This window comes from Microtus oregoni, unplaced genomic scaffold (assembly GCF_018167655.1).
Source record: "Microtus oregoni isolate MIOR12 unplaced genomic scaffold, Mior012 000022F_ref0000154, whole genome shotgun sequence".
In the NCBI taxonomy this organism is placed as follows: domain Eukaryota; kingdom Metazoa; phylum Chordata; class Mammalia; order Rodentia; family Cricetidae; genus Microtus; species Microtus oregoni.
In genome coordinates this window covers 16,501,528-16,525,471 of record NW_024543081.1, presented here as the reverse complement: position 1 = coordinate 16,525,471, position 23,944 = coordinate 16,501,528, and the positions used below count along the sequence as shown (strand labels likewise).

Sequence of the window (23,944 nt, the reverse complement as noted above, 5' to 3'; positions counted from 1 at the left end):
AGTTGCTTTTCTATTAATTTGTCATGATGTGGATCTTTTGTTTTACAATCAGTATTTGCCTGTGCTAAGAAAACCCTTATCCACGCCGGGCGGTGGTGGCGCATGCCTTTAATCCCAGCACTTGGGAGGCAGAGGCAGGCGGATCTTTGTGAGTTCGAGACCAGCCTGGTCTACAAGAGCTAGTTCCAGGACAGGCTCCAAAACCACAGAGAAACCCTGTCTCGAAAAACCAAAAAAAAAAAAAAAAAAAAAAAAAAAAGAAAACCCTTATCCTTTTCTTGTTTTATAGTTGAGAAGGTTTTTATTGTAGACATGAGGGAGAGAACAGCAGAGGCGTCTGGAAGAGCACAGAGCAGGGAGAGAAAGCAGTGGACTGGACACGGCCAGCAGACTGAACCAGGCCATGCATGAGAGGAGAGAAAAGGGAAAAGTGAGAAAGGAAGAGGAGAGAGAAAAAAGAAAAGAGAGGGCAAGAGGACCAGAAGGGAGCCAAGGACCAAGAGGCCAAGAGAGAAAATCCTTGTTCCTTTAGCCAAAAGTACTAGAAGCAGCTCTGGTTTCTAAAAGTTGGATGAGATAATGTGGCGGTGCCCAAAAATTCTCCTGTGGATACTCTGTAGGGATGTACATCTGCCCCACCTGACTCCTGGGAAAGCACGGGATTTCCTGCCCAAGGCCACTTTAGCCAAGAACAGTCCTGGTTCGGGAGCAGAACCATTTTCAATGGGTAAGGCAGAGTCCTAGTGCCTGGTTCTACGATTGCCAGGCCTGCTTGCTTTCACTCCAACTTCAGTCTCTCTTGACACATGAAACTCTAGTACCCAGAGGTAAAGGAGACAGTCTAGGTCTCTGTTGGGGCATTTAGGAGGCTGAGGTGGGAGATCTTGAGTTTGAGGCCAGCCTAGACAATATAGCAAAAACCTATTGCAAAAAGCCAAATAGTGGTGGTGATACACGCCTTTAATCCTAGCACTAAGGAGGCAGAAACAGGTGGATGTCTGTGAGTTCCAGGTCAGCCTGGTCTATAGAGCGAGTGCCAGGACAGCCAAGGATACATGGAAAAATCCTGTCTCAAAAAACCAAAAATTTAAAAAAAGTCAAATAAATAAAATCATATATATATGTCTGGCTTCTTTCACTAGGCATAGTATTTTCTTTTTTGTTTGTTTGTTTTTCAAAACAGAGTTTCACTCTGTAGCTCTAGCTGTCCTGGAATTCCCTATGTAGACCAGGCTGTCCTCAAACTCACAGAGATCCACCTGCCTCTGCCTCCTGACTGCTGGGATTAAAGATTTGCGCCACCACCCCTGGCTAGGCATATATTTTCAAGGTTCATGTATGTTATAACAGGAATTAATAACTCATTTCTTTTATTGGCAAATAATACCCTTGCTATGGATCTATCACATTTTGTCCATCTACCCATTGATGACATTATGGGTTGTGCCACTTTCAGCTACCATGACTATTATGGCCACCTTTTGTGCAGGAAGTGTGCTTTCCTCTTTTATTTTTTATCACATTTATTTATTTACTGTATGTGTGTGCATGTTTGCCCACCTGTGTGTACATGCTTTAGCACGTGAGTGCAGGTCAGAAGATACTTTTTGGTTTCTCTCCTTCACTGTGTAGGTTCCAGGGATTATACTCATGTTCTCGGGATTGGCAGTGTTGGGGACCCCCACCCCACCCCACCCACTGCAAGCCTCACGGCCCGTAGGGGGACTATCTGGGAGAGGTGCAGACATTGGGTCCTAGCTTTCCAGAGACTGGCCTCATAGTTTACTTTTCTTAAACATTTCAACACAGTGTAACTTGTGACCTCTGACCTTTACAATATGAATGGGTTCCACTGGTTGATAAAACAGAGCTCAGGGCTAGGACCTAGAGGAAGATCTGTGATAAGCATAAGGATCCATTCTATTGGTGGAGAGAACAAAATATGTGGGACCTTTTTCATAAGGACGTATTCTATTACTTCAGGATAGGGTCTAAACAGTGCTCAGGATATTGGGATTCAGGGGGAGGCTGGCTCCAATAAAATAGCAAAGAATCACCAGATTGTTGGTTATTTTTCGTGCTGGCATTCCAGGTGACCAGGCATTATTCATTTCCTTCTGTTGAAGGAAACAAGCCCACGTGATTGACAATACTGGTTTCTCCAATGCTTACTCTAAGCTGTGCTACCTACAGGGCAGCAAGCATCTTTAACTGCTAAGCCACCTCAATGCCCATGCTTCCCCTTCTTAACCATAAGAAAACACAAAAAGGTGAACTCAATTCCAGTGGAGAAACTCATTTTTCTGATCAACTACAATATTTAAAACATAAAGGGACAGATAATGGGAGAACAAATGTCCAAAAGAAGTACAGAACTGAAGACATGTGAGATAAAACTGAGCCAGGTAGTGATGGCACACACCATTAATCCCAGCACTCAGGAGACTGATATCTCTTGAGTTTGACGCCAGCCTGGACAGCCAGGAATACACTATCTCAGGAAAAACAAACAAACAAACAAAGAGATGATAAAACTAGATCATAGAATGACTGACTAAAGAAATAGATACTATTTCTCAAGGAGCGTCTCTAGGCACACTCATACATTTGCAAAAGTGCCTAATGCCTTAATTAATTTCCCAATATTCACTAGCAGGAGCTAGTTACATAAATTACAACATGTCCCCTTACTACAGAATACCACATAGCCATTTCAGCACTGGAAAAAGTACTGATACAGTATAACCTGCCATTACAGATGAAGGAGCAAGGGTTATGTGGCGGTATGAATAAGAATGGCCCCATAGGCTCATATATTTGAATGCTTCGTCACCAGGGAATGGCAGTATTTGAAAGGATTATAAGGAATAGAAGGTACGGCCTTGTTGGAGTAGGCGTGGCCTTGTTGGAGGAAGTATGTCACTAGGGGTGGGCTTTGAGGTTTCAAAAGACCATGCCAGGCCCAGGTTCTCTCTTTTGGCTTGCAGATCACAACAGAGCTCTCAGCTACAGACCCAGCACCATTCATGCCACCATGCTGTAAGCCTCTGAAACTGTAAACAAGCCCTCAATTAAGCACTTTCTTTTATAAGGAATGCCTTGGACATGATGTCTCTTCAAAGCAAAAGAACAGTGACTAAGACAGATCAGAAACATTTTCAAAAAAAAGGGCAGGAAAAAGATTGCATATACAACAGTACTTTCAAAGTGTCTGTAGGAAAGGTTGGTCACCCACCTCCAAGGAACCAGGCTCCAAAAGAAACCAGAAGATTCCATGAAGTACCTGCATGCTTCTCTACCATGTGACTATATTATCTGTTTTAATTATTAATAAATAAAATTAAAAAGTTTAGGAAGCAAAATAAAGCAAATGTACCGAGAATCAAACAGGCTAAACTTCAGAAAGTAAGAGAAAAGAAAAACCCCAATTAATTGGAAGCAGCCAAGACAGAAGAGATGAGAATCACTCCTTCAATCTCCTAACACTGAGGATAATCACAGCTCCTACTCACCTATCTTTACTGACATTAAAGATCAGATGCAACAAGACATCAAAATGCACGTTTAATCCCAGCACTCAGAAGGCAGAGGCAGGTGGATTCTGTGAGTTCCAGGGCAGCCAGAGATATACAGAGAAATCTTGTCTCGGAAAAACCAAAATAAAAAAAAAAAAAAAAAGAACCACAATGCAAAGTAAAGCTTAGAGCAGTAGCCAAACAGTTGTCAAGGTGAGAACAACAGACCAGGAGACACTCGGGGCTGTAGCAGAGCGCAGCATAGGAGGCACTGGAAATCAAGAAGAACACAGGGTGACAAAAGGATATACTTTATCATCATCTCTGTTTTCACAAGTCCCTGGCCATCCCTCTCAGAAGGATAACCAAAAATGGCTCCTGATACTGCCAAATGCCAGAGAGGAATGGGTCAAATCACCACTGGATGATACATAAAAGCAACAATGTGGAAAGGGGGGGGGGGTGAAGGCCAAGGGTGCCACTAGTAACTAAGCAGACGTGGGGTCCCAAATAACAGAGACAAAGTCTGAAGAAAGGGAGGTGAGGTTATGAGAATCTTAGAGGTTTCTGTGTGCAGATGGACTGACTACCATCCCAGGCTGAGAGAAGCCATCTAAGTCTAGCTACACCTCACTTCCACATCGCAGGGAGCACTGTGACTCAATTTCTAGGGAACCATGATTATGTCTCCAGTCTACATTTTCCCCTCCTACCCTGCTCTGGCCTACAGAAGCGGAGCAACCAGTTCAAGACGAAGCTTGACTAGACACAGTGAGTTCTTACTACCTGACTGTCATAAAAACATGTACCACGGAAGCAGTTGGCCTAGTCTGGAGAAAAAGGTTATAAGCAACTGAAATATGAGCAAGAAGTAAGCTCTTAAAATGGCCTTGAACTCCTGCTCCTCCAGCCTCCCCCATCTCATCCTCACTCTGGGCCCCAGTGCTGGGATACAGATGTGCCACCACACAGCTTTCCTATTCTTTTTTGTTTTGTTTTTTTCAAGACAGGGTTTCTCTGTAGCTTTGGAGCCTGTCCTGGAACTAGCTCTTGTAGACCAGGCTGATCCCGAACTCACAGAGATCCGCCTGCCTCTGCCTCCCAAGTGCTGGGATTAAAGGCATGCGCCACCACTGCCTGGCTAGCGTTCCTATTCTTTGCACAAACTTTTAAGCCCTATACACCATCTATACCCTATTTTTGTGCCTTTGCTTCCAAACTTCAAACTCCTATCTACAATGCTATGCTATCCTTCCTTTCCCCCACTGAACTCTGGCAGAGGCAAAAGCAACCCATGAACTACATCTTTCCTCATCACTATAGTCCATGCAATCGTTTGCCCATGAAATTTCTAGGAAAGCAAGCCAGTTCTGTAAATACACAAGTAGCCTATCACAACGACTCAATTCTGCCAAAGCAACCAAAACAATACAAAAATGAACAGGATTGGCTAGTATAGATAAAACTTTATTGCCAAAAGAGACCAGGGAAGTGCAGAAAGATAGGAAGTGTCTACAAATAGATTATAACTCCTGACCCCTAGTCTAGAGAACTTGTCTGGCCTTTCACTCATTCTGTTAAGGTTTTGTTGTTGGTTTTGGTTTTTTGACCCTCAGGGTCAACTTTTGATAATCAGTTCTCTCCACCATGTATATATTGAACTCAGGTCATCAGGCTTATTAGCAGCAAGTGCCTTTACTTGCTAAACCATCTCACCGGACCTGTTTTAAAGGTTGGTTTTTTACTGTTGTTGTTTTGTTTTTTGATATTCAAGACAGAGTTTCTCTGTAGCTTTGAAGCCTGTTCTGGAACTAGCTCTTGTAGAACAGGCTGGCCACAAACTCAAAGAGATCCACCTGCCTCTGCCTCCCGAGTGCTGGGATTAAAGGTGTGTGCCACCACCTCCCAGCTTCTTTTTCTATTATATTTTTTATTTATTTAAAAAGAGAAGGCATGGGCCGGGCGGTGGTGGCGCACGCCTTTAATCCCAGCACTCGGGAGGCAGAGGCAGGCGGATCTCTGTGAGTTCGAGACCAGCCTGGTCTACAAGAGCTAGTTCCAGGACAGGCTCCAAAACCACAGAGAAACCCTGTCTCGAAAAACCAAAAAAAAAAAAAAAAAAAAAAAAAAAGAGAAGGCATGGTGACAGATGTCCTTAATCCCAGCACTGAGCAGCAGAGGCAGGTGGAGTTCTGTGAGTTTTAGTCCAGCCAGTGCTAGAGTAAGGATCTTTTTTGCTTTTGTTTTTTCCCTGAGACAGGGTCTCTATGTAGACTAGGTTGGCATCACATTCACAGAGATCCACTGTCTCTACCTTCAGAGTACTGGGATAAAGAAGTGTACTACCATGATTGGCTAAGAACCTGACTTAAAAAAAATACAAACACAGTCAGCAGTGGTAGTGCCTGCCTTTAATCCTGGGGGGGGGGGGATATCTCTGAATTCAAGGCCAGCCTGTCTACAGAGTGAGTTCCAGGACAGCCAGTGCTACACAGAGAAACCCTGTCTCTAACCACACACACACACACACACACACACACACACACACGATTTATTTTATATATGCACATGTGGGCATGTGCATGCCAAGGCACCCATGTGGAAATCAGAGGACATCTTCTGGGAGTCAGTTCTCTCCTCCCACTGTGTGAGTCCTGGAAATTGAACTTAGATCATCAGACTTGGTAGCAGGCACTTTTACCCCCTGAGCCATCGCCCCAGTCTTAAATTGTTTTTAATTTATTTAACTTTATTTTATGTGCATTGGCATAAGGGTGCCAAATCCCCTGGAACTAGAGTTAAAAACAGTTGTGAGCTGCCATGTGGGTGCTGGGAATTAAACACAAGTCCTCCGGCCTCTGGAAGAGCAGCCAGTGCTCTTAACCACTGAGCCATCCAACCCCCCAGTATTAAAATTTTATTTATTTTCTATTATTTGTGTGTGTATGTGAGGGGGGGGAAGGGGGAGAAGGAGATATGCAAACCTTGGCATTAGTAGTCAGAGGGCAACTTTCTAGAGTTGAGTCTCTCCTACCTTTATGTGGGCTCCAAGGATTGAGCTCTGGTCATAAGCACTGCATCATCCAGACAAGTGACTTTACACCTGGTCTGCTTTTCTTTCTTTATTATTTGTTCGCTCATGTATGTCCACATGTGAATGTGCATCCCACCGCATGCATGTGAATATGAGAACAACTTTGCCACGTCATTTTTCGCCTTCTACCAGGTGGGAAGCAGGGATAAATTCAGGTCATCAGGTTTGGTGGTAGACGCCTTAAAGTCAAGCCATCTCTGGCCCTCTTTCTCTTTCTCTCTCTTTTATTGGGCAGGAGGATGGGGGTTTTTTCAAGACAGGGTTTCTCTGTGTAGTCCTGGAATTCACTCTGCAAATCAGGCTGGCCTCAAACTCAGAGATCTGCCTGCTTCTGCTGGGATTAAAGGTGTGCACCACCACTGCTGGCTTATTTCTTTTCTTTACTTGACAAGGTGTATCATATAACCCAATCTGGCCTCAAATTTGTCAGGTAACATTGAATAACCTTGAACTTCTGATCCACCTGCCTCCAGCTCCCAGAAGTGCTGAGATTACAGGCATGTGCCACCACACCTGGTTTTATGGGATGTTAAGGAATCAAACCTCAGGCTTTGTTTATACTAGGCCAACATTCTACAACTGCGCCACATCCTCAACCTATGTCTGGCCTGCCTCCCTTCCAACCTCCATGTTTGTAGCACTAAAATGCATGTACAAGTAACATAGTAACAAGTACTTATGTAACAAGTAACATAGATTAGTTGTTCAATTTAAAGCAATGCTTGGGGAAAACTTATATGGAATATTGGAAAATATTTCTAATGCTATTATGATTTTGCCACTAAAAACTTTAAAAAAAAAAAGCTGTACCACAATCAAAAACAACACACGGGCTGGAGAGATGGCTCAGAGGTTAAAAGCATTGCCTGCTCTTCCAAAGGACCTGAGTTCAATTCCCAGCAACCACATGGTGGCTCACAACCATCTGTAATGAGGTCTGGTGCCCTCTTCTGGCCTGCAAGCATACACACTGACAGAATATTGTATACATAATACATAAATAAACAACACACATTGGGGCTGGAGAGATGGCTCAGTGGTTAAGAGCACTGCCTGCTCTTCCAAAGGTCCTGAGTTCAATTCCCAGCAACCACATGGTGGCTCACAATCATCTGTAATGATGTCTGGTGCCCTCTTCTGGCCTGCAGACACACACACTGACAGAATATTGTATACATAATAAACAAATATTTAAAAAAAAAAACCACATACACACAGGAACAAAACAGATGATGCCAGGATCTTCTTAGTACATATACTGCAAAAAGATTAGTATGGATTCATCACAAGACAATAGACACAGGAGAGCAATTCGCATCACCATAACTCACAACAGATGACAATAAAGGTCACCTATGTCAGTATCACACTTCAGAGATGGACAGAACAGTGGGCACAGCTGACCTGCTTGAGCTCAAGAAGACACATCCCGTAACTGTCAGCCACAGGGTTTCAGGTCTTGATTGCTGTAGAAGCAGACACGGGCAGTGCTACAAGCCAAGTGAGGAAAAACTTCCCAGCAGGATGACAAAAGCTGCCCAAGGACAAAGCCCAGGTCAGATTCATCACAGGGCACAGGGACATAAAGTTGGGAGTAACTTAAGGGTCAGTGAGAGAAGGAACCAGGTGGCATAGGAACCTCAGGGAGATCAATACTAAGAACAGAGATTTATTTTTGATTTATGTTTTTCTTTCTCTCTCTCTCTTTTTTCCTCCCTTTGGTTTTCCAAGACAAGGTTTCTCTGTGCAACAGCCCTGGCTGTCCTGTAACTTGTTTTGTAGATCAAGCTGGCCTCGAACTTACAGATATCAACCTGTTTCTGCCCTCTACCCCCACTCCCCAGTGCTGGAATTAATGGTGTGTGCCACCACTACCCTGAAAGGGTAAAAATTTTATCTGGGGAGGCAAGAATGGAAACAATGGAAAAAGGCCTCCTGAGTTGGTAGCTAAGACAGTCTGTCCCTGCATGTGCATGGATGCACATCTAGTCTACGTTAATGAGCAATGCTTTGTGGCACTGTGGCATTCTGTGTAACTCCTAATCCATGACCTTTGCCCCAGAACACATATGGCAGAGGCCAGAATGAAACGGGACTACCTTTTTTCTTTTGTTTAAAGACATGGTCTCATATAACTCAAGTGGTTCCTATAACCCAGGTTGGCCTCCTACTTTCCTCTCCCAAATGCTAGACACTCTATTCTAAAAAAATCAAACACCCTCATTGTCAGTGCCTCAAATCTCAAGCCTTTATTTCATTTTTCTATCAGAGTATAACTGAAATTTTACCATTCTCAAGAATAAATCTACTGGGCAGTGGTGGCGCACGCCTTTAATCTCTGCACTCAGGAGGCAAAGGCAGATGTGTTTCCATGAGTGTGAGGCCAGCCTGGTCTACCAAGCTAGTTCTAGGATAGCCAAGGCTACAGAGGGAAACTGTCTTGAAACACACACACAAAGTAAATCTGAGATAAAGAGGGGAAAGTGATAAGGAGATCCTTGGGAAACGTGGTAATCCCCCTTACTTTGTTTCACAACCTGTCTCGTCTTCCAGTAACTCACCCACCCACCAAGGCACGTACTGTGCAAGTGACGCCAAGCTCTCACTCTGTGACTGACACCTTGAGTGTCAAAATTCATTTTTAATAAAATTACCTCTTTTTAAAATATTTATTTATTTATTATATTATGTGTATAGCATTCCTTCCACGTGTGCCTGCAAGCCAGAAGGGGGCGCCAGGTCTCATTATAGATGGCTGTAAGCCACCATGTGGTTGCTGGGAATTGAACTCAGGACCTCTGGAAGAGCAGTCAGTGCTCTTAACCTCTGAGGCATCTCTCCAGCCCCCTAAAATTACCTCTCTTAAAGGCAACACCATAAAGTACACAATGGCCCTGTGGGCCTGACTCACAATATCCAGGAACTGCATACACCTTTTTTTTCTGGCAACACCATCTCATCTATCCCAGTCTAGTACTGTGGTAGTCTATGGTAGTTCACGAGATGCTTGCTTACTTTCCAAAAATACTTTTTAAAAAATTCTATGCAGGGGCTGGAGAGATGACTCAGTGGTTAAGAGCACTGACTGCTCTTCCAGAGGACCCGGGTTCAATTCCCAGCACCCACATGGCAGCTCACAACTGTCTGTAACTCTAAGATCTGACACTTCACACCAATGCACATGAAATAAAGTTAAATAAACCATAAAAAATATTAAAAAAAAATTCTATGCATTCCGGGTTAGGCACCAAAGCTACAGAGAAACCCTGTCTTGAAAAAAAAAAATTCTATGCAATTTATCTAAGTGTATGAAATAGGTTGTTTTACCCTTACAACAATTTGCTTCCAGCCAGCTAGATGGCTCAGTGTGAAAAGGCACTCTGATCTCAGTTCAGTCCCTGGAAACCATATGGTAGGTGGTGAGAAACAACTCCTAAAAGTTACCCTTTGACCTTTATATGCCAGTGTTGGTGCACACGCGCGCACATACACACAACTAAGACAATTAAGATGTTTTAAGTCAAGCATGGCAATGCTTGCCAGACAAGATCATGAGTTTGGAACCTGCCTGAGCTACACAGCAAAACCCTGTCTAAATCAAAATTTAAAAAACAAAAAAAAAAAATGTTTCAGCTTACGCACTCTGTAGCACCCAATCCAACCCACACCTAACCCTGACAGCCTGCAACTTAGTAGCAAGAACGGTTCCTGACAGACACTCAAACTTCCAGGTGTGAAAATTTTACAAGTCTTAAGTCACAGAGTCCTCACAACAGCATTGTGAGACCAGTACTATTAGTGTACCCATTTTACAGCCAAGAAACCAAAGGCAAAGAGACCTTACCTATTACCACAAAGCCAGTAAAGGAGGAGTCATGACTCAAGGGCGGTCAGTCTGGCTCCAGAACCAGCACTCATTTTCACTCTGCTCCAGCCTCTGGGCAAGACAGCTGATTAGACCACAAGCTGGAAGGAGCCACCTCTACACTACCTCCTAGGCAGTCTGAATCCCTCCCTTAAAGACTGGCTCTCCTGACGATCCAGTCACACCTCTCCTCTTTCTAACCCCCATCCCCCTCGTTCGTTGTAAAAGGGGGAGCCGTGGACAAAACCACCTGCTGTTTACAGACTGCGCCCAGGACGCAGTGCTCAATTGCCCTCCCTAGCTCCCAAAGACAAACGTCCGTATTGTCTGCACCACGGGAGGAACTGAAGCCTCGCAACTGTACGTTTTTCTGCAGAGGTCACTGGAGGCCTGGCCAACCCGAACAACACTGAAGGGGGAGGGGGCCCAGCCGCATTTTTGCGGCTAAAGGTTGCGTAGCGCCCACAGCAGCTGCGGTGAGCAGCAGCATGGAACACACCCACAGCTGCCGCGCCCGAAGCGGGCAGCACGTTTTAAAATAAAGACAGCCTGGCCGGGACGCACAGCCTGCCGGCTCGCAGCCCCCACCCACCCCACGCCTGCTAACAGCAGGCGCCCAGGGAGTTGCAAGACCGAAAGGCCGGGTAAAGGTCCACCCGAGCCTGCCGCAGAGGCCCAGCCGCGAAGCCAGGGCGCACCACGCGCAAGCAAGCCATGACCCGACCCAGAGACGCCCACAGACTCCCGGGCTTTGCGGACAAAGCCTGGCCCGCAAGATCCTCGCCCGGCAAGCACCATCGCTCACCACCCCGACTATATAGAGCAAACGGACGGAGCCCAGCGAGCAGGAAGAACAGGAACATGCACACCGGCTCGGGGCCTGGCCACAGAATGCACACCTGTCCTCGGGCTGCCTCCACACACCTGTCTGCAGGCCAGGCACCCTCACACCCCACACCCACCTTCAGGGCCATCACAATCCCAGCCACCTCAAGCAAAGAGCAACTATCTTGGGCAGGGACACACACTCACTCACACCCATCCAAAGGCCGGGCACGCGTGCAGACCATGGCACTCTCACACCCACCCTCCGGTCGGTTCTCTCACGCAAACCCGCCTTCACACCTCCTGGCCCTCGACGGCGGCGCCCACGCGCGGACCCTCCCCGACCGGGTCACCTGGGGCCCCGATTCCTAGCACGACCGTACTGGGGGCCTCCGCCCGGGCCAGGCCGTGGGGCCGCAGCGAGGCCTCTCCGCCATCTTCCCGGCCCGCGCCGCCCACCTCCCGCGCTCTCACCAGCCGGCCCTGCGCCCGGCGCGCCGCCGCAGCCCCTCATCACAGACCGCACGCTGTGCCCCAGCTCCCAGCGGCTCCCGGCCGCCGTGGCCGCCGCAGTCTGCGCTCCACGTCCTGGGTCTCTGCCGCTGGTCCAGTGCGCTGCGGCCGCGCGTCCCCCGTCACCAAGCGCAACCCCCCGCCTCCGGCTCCGCCCCCGCGAGGACGCTGCCGCCACCAGGGGGCGCCGCCCGCGAGGCTGCAGTGCGCCTGCGCCACCGCGCAGCCCCTCGGGAGCTAAGGGCGAGCCTCGCCTCTGTCGGAGGCCCCGCCCCCAGTGCCGCACTAGCCGGTCGCTTTGCTCTCACCTGTACCCGCCCACTTCGGGCGGTCTGGGTCACCTCAGGTGTGTCCTGGTGTGGGTGTGGCGTGACTTTACTAGTTCTAACCCTGCGGGTGTTTCTGAGCCTGAGCTTTACCTCTTCTTTGACTCTGGAAAGGTAGCCATTGTCTAAAATACCCTGCCGTACTCCATGTTTCTAACTTCCCTTTATGATTTTCCTTCTTTTATCTCCTTAGCTATTTCTCGTGGTAACTCAGACACGGCCTTTAAATGTGCTCCGTTTTCTATTTTTGTTTTGTGTGTGTTGTATATCATGTGTGCGCGCGCACATGCCAATGGTGCCCGTGTGGAAGTCAGAGGACAGCACCTTCCACGTGGGTTCCAGGGATGGAACTCCCATCCTCAGACTTGCACAGCGAGCCCTTTCACCCACTGAGCTATCTCCTTGGCCCTTTGGAAATTTTTATTACTTATTTTTATTTGAGACATGAGTTTATATAGCCCAGACTGACTTTCAGGATGGCTTTGACATTCTAATCCTCCTGCCTTCATCTCCCCTGTGCTGGGGTTACAGGCATGCGCCACCATATCCGGTTTGTGCAGTGGTAGAGGTGGAACCCAGCTTTTTTGTGCATACGAGTAAAGCGCTTGAGCTACATCCTCAGCTGACTCTTGGGTTCCTTTGTGTTTGTTTCTTTCAGATGAGATATTGCTATGTGTGCAGGCTGACCTCAAACTTAAGATCTGCCTGCCGTTTACAGATTACAGGTGCATGTTTCTCACCCTGCCAGTCTTTGCTATCTTTTTCTTTTTTCTTTCTTTCTTTTTTTTTTTTTTTTTGCGGGGGTGAGGGGGTCTGTTGGTTTTGGTTTTTCGAGACAGGTTTTCTCCGTGTAGCTTTGGAGCCTTTCCTGGAACTTGCTCTGTAGCCTAGACTGGCCTCTAACTCACAAAGATCCATCTTCCTCTGCCTCCCAAGTGCTGGGATTAAAGGTGCATGCCACCACCGCCTGGCTTGCTATCTTTTTTTTTTTCTTTAAATATTACTGGGGTCTGGGATCCATGTCTCTGGCCTTTGCATTCATGTATTCAGGCATAAGTAATTTTTTAATGATAAAAATACACCTGAAAATATTTTACTTACTTATTTTGTATACGTGTATGGCTGCAGGTATCAAGGACTACATGTAGATGTCAGAAGACAACTTAAGGGAGTCAGTCGGTTTTCCCCTACTGTTGGGGTCCTGAATCTGGGACTCAGGTCAGCAGACTAGGCGCACACACCTTTACCCACTGAGCAATATCCCCAGCTCATGTCTTCATTTCTGTGAGTTGTACTTAAGTTCCATTTGTAGCCGAATAAAATGGTCCAAAGGTCTTCCAGGACTGCACAGCATCCCAGCCCCGTCCAGACCCTGCCCTGCCCTTCAACAGGCCACTGCTGCAGGCCCATGCCCTGTGGATCTCCATTATGCTCACACTCAGCACTTCCTTGCTGAGTCATCTCATCACGCTTTGATACGGACAAAGGCTCCTTTCTGTCTCCAGCTCCCTCGGAGGAAGATGCTGTTAAAAACAAACATTCTACATGTTGCGCAAAGAAACACACAAACAGCAAAAGTAGCTCGGCGAGGCAATTCATTTCTGCAAAAATTAAATTAACCAGGTCAGCAAGCACACTAAGGCAGGGAGTTCGCTTTGTTTTCATCCTGAAAGGGGTGGTGACTGTCTTTTTTCTGCTGCCTGGGGTCACTTCATAGTCCTTCCTGATTGGCTAGCTTTTAAACGAACCAGCCCGAAGGAAATGAAGGAAGAAGGTACGGTGTTGACTGCTACACATCATTAAGTTAGGGAATTGGAAGAGGGTGGGGGCTTTCTGTAAGGACAATTTTTACGAGGTAGGGGGAGTAAGGATTTGATTTCTTTACATATCAGTTTTCGGGGGTGCAGGAGATTCTGGCCCTTGGTGAGCATTAGTTACCTTTGATAGGAAAAAATATATATTTTTCTCATTTACCTACCTGAAGGAAGCTGACCTGGTTGAAGCTAGAACATGTCCTCCCTGCTGTTGAAGAAACATCACCAGCATGGCTGACTGGATTCTTTTTGAGTGCTTTTTGTTTTGTTTTAATATTTTTGAAATGTTTATTATTTTTATTCCATGTGTATGAATGTTTTCCTGAATGAGTACCGCACCCATGCAGTGTCTTTGGAGGTCAGAAGAGGGCATCAGATCCTCTGGGACTGGAGTTACAGATGGTTGTCAGCTGCCATGTGGGTGCTGGGAATTGAACCTGGGTCCTCTGGAAGAGCAACAATGCTCCTGACTGCTGAGCTCTCTCTCCAACACCTGCCACCCCCACTGACACTTCTCTTTGATCACAAACTTAAGATGAGTACTGCACACTCCCAAGGAATCGTGTGGTTTCTTTAGGAAGTTCTTTCCCACTTTTAAAACTGGCTGCTTCGTTACTTCTCAGACCGCTTTAGTTAGAAAACCAAAAATCTGCTATTACCAAACTATAGGGTTGCCCAAATCCATCCTGGCCTCCCACTTTTCCTGTGGAAAGTTTGTAGGCTATTCTGCTCATTGTGAAGATTAGGCTAGAGATCTGGACTCATTTCTGTTCCTTGCAGTATTAACATGTCCATTTCTTTTCTTTTTTCTTTTTTTTTTCTTTTGGTGCGGGGCGTTGAGACAGGGTTTCTCTGTAGCTTTGGAGCCTGTCCTGGAACTAGCTCTTGAAGAGCAAGTTGCCCTCAAACTCACAGAGATCTGCCTGCCTCTGCCTTCTTTGACTCCACCCACTGCTTCCCACAGGATACTCGTTCCCTTGGTGACTGCGTGTCCTGGAAAAACTGGCCTACACTTCAATATCATCAATCTTCCTTGTTTACTAATTCCATGGAAATATTCATATTCAGGTTACTTCTTTTTTTAAATATTTATTTATTTATTATCTATACAATATTCTGTCTGTGTGTATGCCTGCAGGTCAGAAGAGGACACCAGACCTCATTACAGATGGTTGTGAGCCACCATGTGGTTGCTGGGAATTGAACTCAGGACCTCTGGAAGAACAGGCAATGCTCTTAACCACTGAGCCATCTCTCCAGCCCCAGGTTACTTCTTGAATATAATGCATTCTTCTGTCATCAGCTTTTCGTTTGCCTGGGAGGAATACTCAACACCTTGCTTTTGAATTGCCTTTGTTGATGGGGTTTTGATACTTACATTGCCAATTGAGTAGGAGTAAGAAATGCAGCAGGATCTCCATGACACAGGACACCAGGATATCTAAGAGGTGAGAACACATTATTGGTGGTATGGCAGAAACCAGAGGTCTTGAGCCAGGCTCGTGGTAATGAACACTTGCAAATAAAGATGAACAGGCTAAAGGGTAAACCCTGTGTCTCCCCAGGCCACACTACAACTTCCACAACAAGAAACAAATCTTTTTTGTTGTTTTTGTTTCCTTGTTTTGCTTGATTTTTGGTTTTTCTTTTAAATTGGTTTTGTTTTTCTTTGGAGGGGGTTCAAGGGCAGAGGGTGGATGCAAGGAGACAGGCAGATAGGTGGAAATAGAATGCATGATGTGAAACTCTACAAAGAATCAATAAAAGTTAAAAAGAAAGAAAAATGCCCCATTGCTGAACATGGAGGGAGGAACGTTCCTGTAATCCCAGCACTTGAGAGGCAGAGAGAGGTGGATTTCACTGAGATCAGCCTGATCTACATGGTAAAGTCTAGGCCAGTCAGGACTGCCTAACATGCATGATTCTGCACGAGAGAGAGAGAGAGAGAGAGAGAGAGAGAGAGAGGGAGGGAGGGGGGAGGAGGAGGAAGAGGAGGAGAAGGAAGAAGGAGGAGGAAAAGAAGAAGAAGAAGAAGAAGAAGAAGAAGAAGAAGAAGAAGAAGAAGAAGAAGAAGAAGAGGGAGAGGAGAAAGCCCTTAGGGCTTTGGGGATTTCTGTGAGGGTGTTTCCTAAGATTAAGGAGGGAAAACTGGCCCTGAAAATGGATGGTACCATGCCCTGAGCTGGGCTCTCTGACTTAATAAAAAGGGAGAAAGGAGAACTCTAGATGAGTTCCAGCAAATCCTGTTCTCTGCTTCTTGATCCATGGAAGTGTAAACAAGAAGCCTTAAGCTCCTTCCTTACAACTGCAAGCTGCCCCACCCCTTGCCTTCTCTCTGTACTTTGGAACTGTGAGTAAAAGTCCTCTCTCCCTGAGTGGCTTCTTGTCAGCTATTAGGTCACAGTGACAAGAGAACCAATGCAGAAGCACTGAGTGCAGAGGTCCAGGGCTCCCAGGAATTGACCCTGTCTGTTGTCTTCTTGTGACTCAACACAATATCAGAGTTTGAGCTGAGGGTACAAGTCATCATGTCCAACAGTTTAGGAAAGTGCCACACGAGAGGACTTCTAGTGGCAGGGGATTGTGTGACCGACCACCTTTGCATTTTACCATTGAAAGGACCATAAGTAAGGACTCAGACCCTGGAGTGGGGTTTCTTAGAAGAAGGCATAGATCCACGTCTTCATTAGTGTTTTCGTCACAGTTACAAAACAGTTGATAGGTGTTGAACACCTATAATCCCAACACACTCAGGAGACAAAGGTAGGAGGAATCACAAGATCAAGTCTAGGGTGTTTGTGTCAGGTTTTCTTTCTTTGTTTGAGATGCAGCCTTGTTATGTATCGCTGTCTGGTCTTGAATATACAATATACCCCAAACACCCACCAGTTACTGAGGATTTATAAATACACAAAAAACAAAATAAAAAGGAGAACAAATTTTTAAAGAAGAGCCAAAGTAGGTGGAGAAATGGATCATCAGGTAAGAGCACTGGCTGCTCTTTCAGGGAACCTGGGTTTGGTTCCCAGTACCCACATGGTAGCTCACAACCATCCATAACTCCAGTTCCAGAGGGTGTGATGCCCTCTTCAGGCCAATACTGTACACACATGGTACAAAAATATACATGCAGGTAAAACACCCATACATATAAAAATAAACAAATCTAAAAATATTTACTGCCAGGCAGTGGTGGCACACACCTTTAATCCCAGCACTTGGGAGGCAGAGGCAGGAGGATCTCTGTGAATTCCAGGCGGCAAGTGTAGTCTACAAGAGCTCATTCTAGGACTGGCTCCAAAAACTACAGAGAAACACATTCTCAAAAAAACCAAAACCAACCAAACAAACAAACAAAACAAAGCAGAACAAAAAGTTTCCCCCACAAAATCCACATACACAAAACACACAAAATTCACACACACATAATCCCACACACACAAAATTCATACACACTCATTAAATCCACACACACAAAAAATACAAACACACAAAATACACACACACAGAAAAACCAAGACATTCCTTTAGTGTTGGCTAACACTGGGCACGGGATTGCCCTAGAGTGTTGTTGATAAACCAGTAACATTCCATTGTAGAAGACCAATTTCCCCTTGGAAATGTTGGCAGGTATCAAATGCAAATACCTTCTTGGTTAGGAGTGAGACTTTTGCGTGCACTTCCTCTTTTCTGTGCTGGAATTTTGTCTCATCTGAACCTATACAGACATTGTGCCTGCTGTAATCTCTGTGAGTTCAGGGTCTATATCAGTCTGGTTGAGTCTAGTTGTTTCCAAGGTTATCTACCACCTCCTCTTCCCCTGAGCCCTGAGGGTAGAGTTTGATGAAGACATCCCACTCAGGACTGAGGACTCCAAAGTCTCTCACTCGCTGCACATTTTTCAGTTATGAGTCTCTGTGTTAATCACCATCTACTACAAAAAGAAGCGACTCTGATGCCGTGTTCCTTTAACAGAATGACAGTTTTCCACTAGGTGACCTCTCTAGTCTCAGGGTCTTGGCTAATTTAGCTGTGTGAGGTATGGGTTCCACTTCATGGAGTCAGCCTGAAGTCCAATCCAAAAGAGGTTGGGTACTCTCATAGTGTTTGTACCACGATTAAACCAGCACACACTGTAGGCCGCAGAATTTGTAGTGGGGTGATACTGCCAAGTACTTTTCTCTTCCCTTAGCATGCAGAGCGCCTTCCAGCACTGCAGATGCTAACCAATAGGGTTGAAGACTGTGTGACTATGGGACCTTTCCGCTGAGGGCTCAACAAGATGTGGCTCAGTCCTGGCACTGGCGGTTTTTACTTTGAGATGTTTAGTTGGAGCATTGTCTCCCCATTATATGGTGATTTGATTTAAATTACTTTCATATATGTGCATATCTTAGGAAGCAGCTACAGCAGTAGATTTCCATGTGGTTTTCCAGAAGGCCTTTGTGGTAGCTGTCCATCTGCCCCCCCCCCCCCCCCCCCCCCCCCCGCAAGACAGGATTTCTCTGGCAACAGTCCTAGCTGTCCTGGAACTCACTCTGTAGACCAGGTTGGCCTCAAACTCACAGAGATCCACCTACCCTTGCCTCCTAAGTGCTGGCATTAAAGGTATGCCCCACCATGCCTGGCTAAAATAAATAAGTCTTTTAAAAAATAATAAATTTTGGAGAGGATGTGGAGAAAACAAACACTGTTGGCGGGAAATGTAGTGATATTTTATTTATAATCTAATATATAAAGCTTTCCTAAGAGATCAGAGAAGCAGTGAAGCCAGCCCCTAGAGAGACCTTTTACCTCTACCAAATCCTCAAACTATAAGGATGCTCCTGACCTCAGACGGCCTCCTCAGACTGCATCCTCAGACTGACTGCTTCAGACTGCATCCTTAGACTGCATCTGAGCTCCTATCTCCTCTTGGATATATTCTTCTCTCTGCCCAGTCATATCACTCCTGTGTCCACCTCCCTAGTGCTGGGATTAAAGGTGTGAGGACACCACTGCCTGACTCTGTTTCTCATAGACTGGATAAATCTAGCCCAGGATGGCCTTGAACTCACAGAGGTCTGTCTGCCTCTGCCTCTTGAGTGCTGGGATTAAAGGTGTGCGCCCTCACTGCCTGGCCTCTATGGCTAATTAGTGGTTTAGCGTTGCACTCTGATCTTCAGGCAAGCTGTATTTGTTAGATCACAAACAAAATATCATTACAGTGGAGTGTAAACTGATGCAACCACTATGAAAAGTAGTCTGGAGGTTTCTCAAAAAATAAAACTAAACCAGATGGTGGTGGCACACACCTTTAACCCCAGCATTCGGGAAGCAGAGACAGGTGAATCTCTGCAAATTTAAAGCCAGCCTGGTCTACAGAGCAAATTCCAGGACATCCAGGAGAGTCCCTTTCTCAAAAAGCCAAAAAAAAAAAAACAACCTGAAGCAAAACCGCTAAAACTAGAACTACCATATGGCCCAGTCATACCACAACTGGGCATATATCCACAGGACTGTATTTCCCACTGTAGAGCTACTTGCTCATCCATGTCTGTTGTTGCATTATACCCACTAGAAAGAAAATGGATTCTACCTAGAATGTCCATTATCTGAAGAATGGATACTGAAAATAAACTTTATTCAGCCATAAGTAAAAATGAAATTTACAGCCTGGTGGTGGTGGTGCACCCCTTTAATCCCAGCACTCAGGAGGCAGAAGTGGGCAGATATCTGTGAGTTTGAGGCCAGTCTGGTCTACACAGCGAGTTCTAGAACAGGCTCCAAAGCTAAAGAGAAACCCTGTCTTGGAAAAAAAAAAAAGAAATTTACAAGAACACAGATGGAACTGGTGTCTTAGGCACTGTCCTATCCCTGTGAGAGGACACCATGACCAAGGCAGCTCTGACACAGAAACCATTTAATTGTGGTTTGCCCACCATTTCAAAGGTTTAGTCCATTATCATCATGCAGGAGAAAGGTGACTGGTGTGCAAGTATGGTGATGGAGAAGTAGCTGAGAGCTACAGCCTGGCACAGGGGAGAGGGAGGGAGAAGGAGGGAGAGGGAGGGAGAGGGAGGGGGGAAGGGGAAAGAGAGGGAGGGAGGGAAGGAGAGAGAGGGAGAGAGAGAGAGAGAGAGAGAGAGAGAGAGAGAGAGAGAGACTGAGGCTGTCACAGGCTTTTAAAACCTCAGAGCCCACCACCAATGACACACAGCCTCCCAAGGTCACACCTCCTAATACTTATAGTCCTTTCAAATACAGCCACCCCCTGGTGACTAAGCACTCAAGTACCTGAGCCCTTAGGGGCCATTTTTATTCAAAGCACCACAACTGGAAAATACATATTAAGTGAGGTAACCCAGTCTCAGAAAGACAAACACCAAATGTTCTCTTGCATATGCAAATCTTAGCTTCTGGTTTTTATATATGCACATCTATGTGGGAGGGAATGAGTATAAATGCTAGGAAACTAGAAAAGAACCCATGAGACAGGAAAAAGAAGTTGCCAAGGAGAGAAGCAAAGGGGACAATAAGACATGTGACATGAAAGTGAAAACGGAAATACTGAGGGTGGGAGAATTTAGGTGGGATGGAGACCTGGAAGATGCAGGGCATGACAGTCTGGGGGAGGAACTTAGTAGGTACCAAAGTGCCATTAAGAAACCTACTGCTGGGGGGGGCGGTGGCTGGAGAGATGGCTCAGAGGTTAAGAGCACTGGCTGCTCTTCCAGAGGTCCTGAGTTCAATTCTCAGCAACCACATGGTGGCTCATAACCATCTGTAATGGGGTCTGGTGCCCTCTTCTGGCCTGCAGACATACACACAGACAGAAATTTGTATACATAATAAATAAATATTTAAAAAATTTAATCTGAAGCAAGGCATAATGGCCTTTAATCCCAGCACTCAGGAGGCAGAGGCAGGTGGATCTCTGTGAGTTAGAGGCCAGCCCAGTTTACATAGTGAGTTTCAGCATAGCCAGGCTACATAGAGAGACCCTGTCTCAAAAAGACAAAAGAAAAAGGAATGTGAAGAAAAACGTAAATGAACTTTATCGTTGAGTGGTGGGGAGGATATGTCAAGCCAGGATGCTCAAGCACTCAGTGGAAATAGAAATGGATTAGACGCATCAAAACCCAGGCTGACGCATCAAAACCCAGGCTGACAGGAGACAGAAGAATTAAGCATGAATTCATCCTAGGAGCCTGGAAGTCCTTCCAAGATACATGAACTAGAGAGTTTCTTACACAGGTTCTTGCAGACCGTAAGAAGATAACCATCACAGGCTTCCTGCTCGTCTTCATTAGGGGATAGGTGAAAAAAATGCTGAAGCCTGAGTATGCAGTGATTAGACAGAGGACCAGCTGTCAGAGAAGCCAGCCTAAATGGAGGAGTTGCATTAACGCTTCAATAAAATGATCCTCATCAGTGCACTATATGCACTGCAGACATACACACAGACAGAATATTGTATGCATAATAAATAAATATTTAAAAAAACAAATTAAACAAATAAATATTGAAAAACAAGGTAAAATAAATAAAGGTGAGACTGTAGAGGAAGGTCAACAGAAATGAAATGAGTCACTGCTATGATAAACCTACGTGGTTCTTACACCACTTGAACTATTTTACGACGAGGATGTGGAAAAGTTTGGAATGTTGAGCTAAGAATGCTGTTGACTTATGCAGGCAGAGTTTAATGGGCGGTTCTAGAGGGAGCTTGGAAGACTGTGCTGCTTAGAGGCCTGCAGGCCGTGGAGGCCTGGTGCAGGAATTTCACAGGGGAACAAGGACTTTGCTGGGACCTGGGCAGGGGCCATTCATAGAATATTTTAATCAAGAATGTGGCTTTGGCAGTGGTGGCACATGCCTATAACCCCAGTAATTGGGAGGCAGAGGCAGGTGGATCTTTGTGAGTTGAAGGCCAGCCGGGTATACAGAGTGAGTTCTGGGACAATCAGGACTATTATGTAGAGAAATCTTGTCTTGGACAAACAAAAACAAAACAACAAAAAGAATGTGGCTTCATTCCGCAGTTGAATTGAGAAATGGTTGACTGGTTTGCTGAGCAAAGGAAACTTCAGGACAGGAGAGCATTAAGGCTGGTGCTGAGAAAGCAACTGGCGTTGATGAAAAGGTCACCACCCTCACAGGGAAGCCGTTTGCACTGTACTGGAGCAATAGCAAAGTATTATTCAGGCTCAGTTCCCAGAGGCTGCTCCAGTTGTGGTCCGAGGGAGCTGGGCTATATCTTGAGCTGGCAGCAGAACCCTGCACTACTGCAAGCATCACCCAAATGGCACTGATTTTGAAGGCAAAGATGCAAGATTTCTGGGGTCAAGGAGAGCAAATGATGCCAGGTGTAGTGATGGGGTTGGAGCTCCTCCAAAGTAAAGGTGAAGGTTAAGCCTCAGCAGCAGTGAAAATCCCGGAATGGTAGAGATGCCAGGACTGTAGGTTGACCACTAAGTACAGCAGCAACTGTGCAGTGGAGCTGGCCTAGGCCTGTAAGAGAAGCTGTGTGGTCTGCAGGTCTATGGGATAGAGAGGTGGGGTTATCCAAGTCCTTTGGAGCCCAAAATGTTTACATTACAAGTCCTAGATGCCAGACATTAAGCTACAGATTTTGGATTTTGCCTTTCTAGACTTTGGTTTGGCTTAAATATAGCTGTTCAGGGGCTGGAGAGATGGCTCAGTGGTTGCGAGCTCTGCCTGCTCTTCCAAAGGTCCTGAGTTCAATTCCCAGCAACCACATGGTGGCTCACAACCATCTGTAATGAGATTGGGTGCCCTCTTCTGGCCTGCAGGCATACATGTAGACAGAATATTGTATACATAATAAATATATAAATATCCAGGTGGTGGTGACACACGCCTTTAATCCCAGCACTCGGGAGACAGAGAAAGGTGGATCTCTGTGACAGGCTCCAAAGCTACACAGAGAAACCCTGTCTCAAAAAACAAAACAAACAACCCCCCCCCAAAAAAAGTTAATAAGAAGTATAAGAAAATGAAAAAGGAGAAGGAATGGGAATGGTTAAAAGGGGGAGGTGTAGGGCAGAAAAGGGGCTGCCTGCAGTATTAAATTAAGAATTATAGGGGGCTGGAGAGATGGTTCAGTGGTTAAGAGCACATACTTCTCTTCCTGTGACTGTGGTGTGAAGTGGTCACCAGCATGAAGTTCCCCCTTGCTTGACTTCCCTGCTATGATGGACTGAAAGCTTTATAAACTAAAATAACCCTTTGTCCTGTAAGTTGCTTTTTTGACAGGGTATTTTAGCACAGCAAGAGAAATGAAACTAGGATATGAGTTGTAGGCAGAGGCTACCAGAACAATAGAAATTATTGCCATTGATTGTGATCACTGGACAGTAAGGCACTATTGCCAGTGACACACTTGAAATACAGCATGCAGATCTATAAAGTTGGAGCTAAGCTACAAACATGCGCCCCATTGGCTAGGGGTTGTAGTATCAGAAGGTGCTATCCAAGCAACTGGGTGAGGAAAGTCATCAACAGTCCTAGCCAATGTGCTTACAACAGCATTCCACCAAGCGAGAGACTCCTACTGGTGAAATAGCATGCTTGCTTTGCTCTCTGGTTGGGTCTGAGGTCACTCTATGGGACGAAATACATACCTAGAACAGCAAAACAGGACAGAAACCCATGACAAGAAGTCACAAGTGCTAGAGGAGTACCCGGCTACTCTCCTAATATAAAATCAAATGGATTTGCAGCCAAACTGTCTTTGATATATTATTTGTGTTTATACCCTTAGACTAGCACTATTATATTCCTTGGCCAAAAGAGGCTTCTTTTTGCAATGAGTGATAGTTAATACAGAGATTCATAGCTGGTTAAAATATTGAGAATAAATACCTGTAGAGCCAGGCTCAGTGGCACATTCCCAGAAGTAAGGAGGCACAGACTGGCAGACCTCTGTGAGTCGGCAGTCAGCCTGGTCTACATAAAAAGTTCCAGCCGGGTGGCGGTGGCGCAGGCCT

General features: G+C 45.8%; 1 protein-coding gene across 2 annotated transcripts in view; it reads right to left on the bottom strand.

Annotated features, from left to right (window-relative positions):
- Positions 1-11,962, bottom strand: part of Arhgap39 (Rho GTPase activating protein 39) — a 98,041-nt gene extending 86,079 nt beyond the window's left edge. For both annotated transcript variants that reach the window (XM_041671995.1, XM_041671996.1), the window contains exon 1: positions 11,774-11,962. The gene's annotated coding sequence lies outside the window, so the exon portion shown is untranslated. The remainder of the gene's footprint in view (positions 1-11,773) is intronic.
- Positions 11,963-23,944: the final 11,982 nt, after the last annotated feature.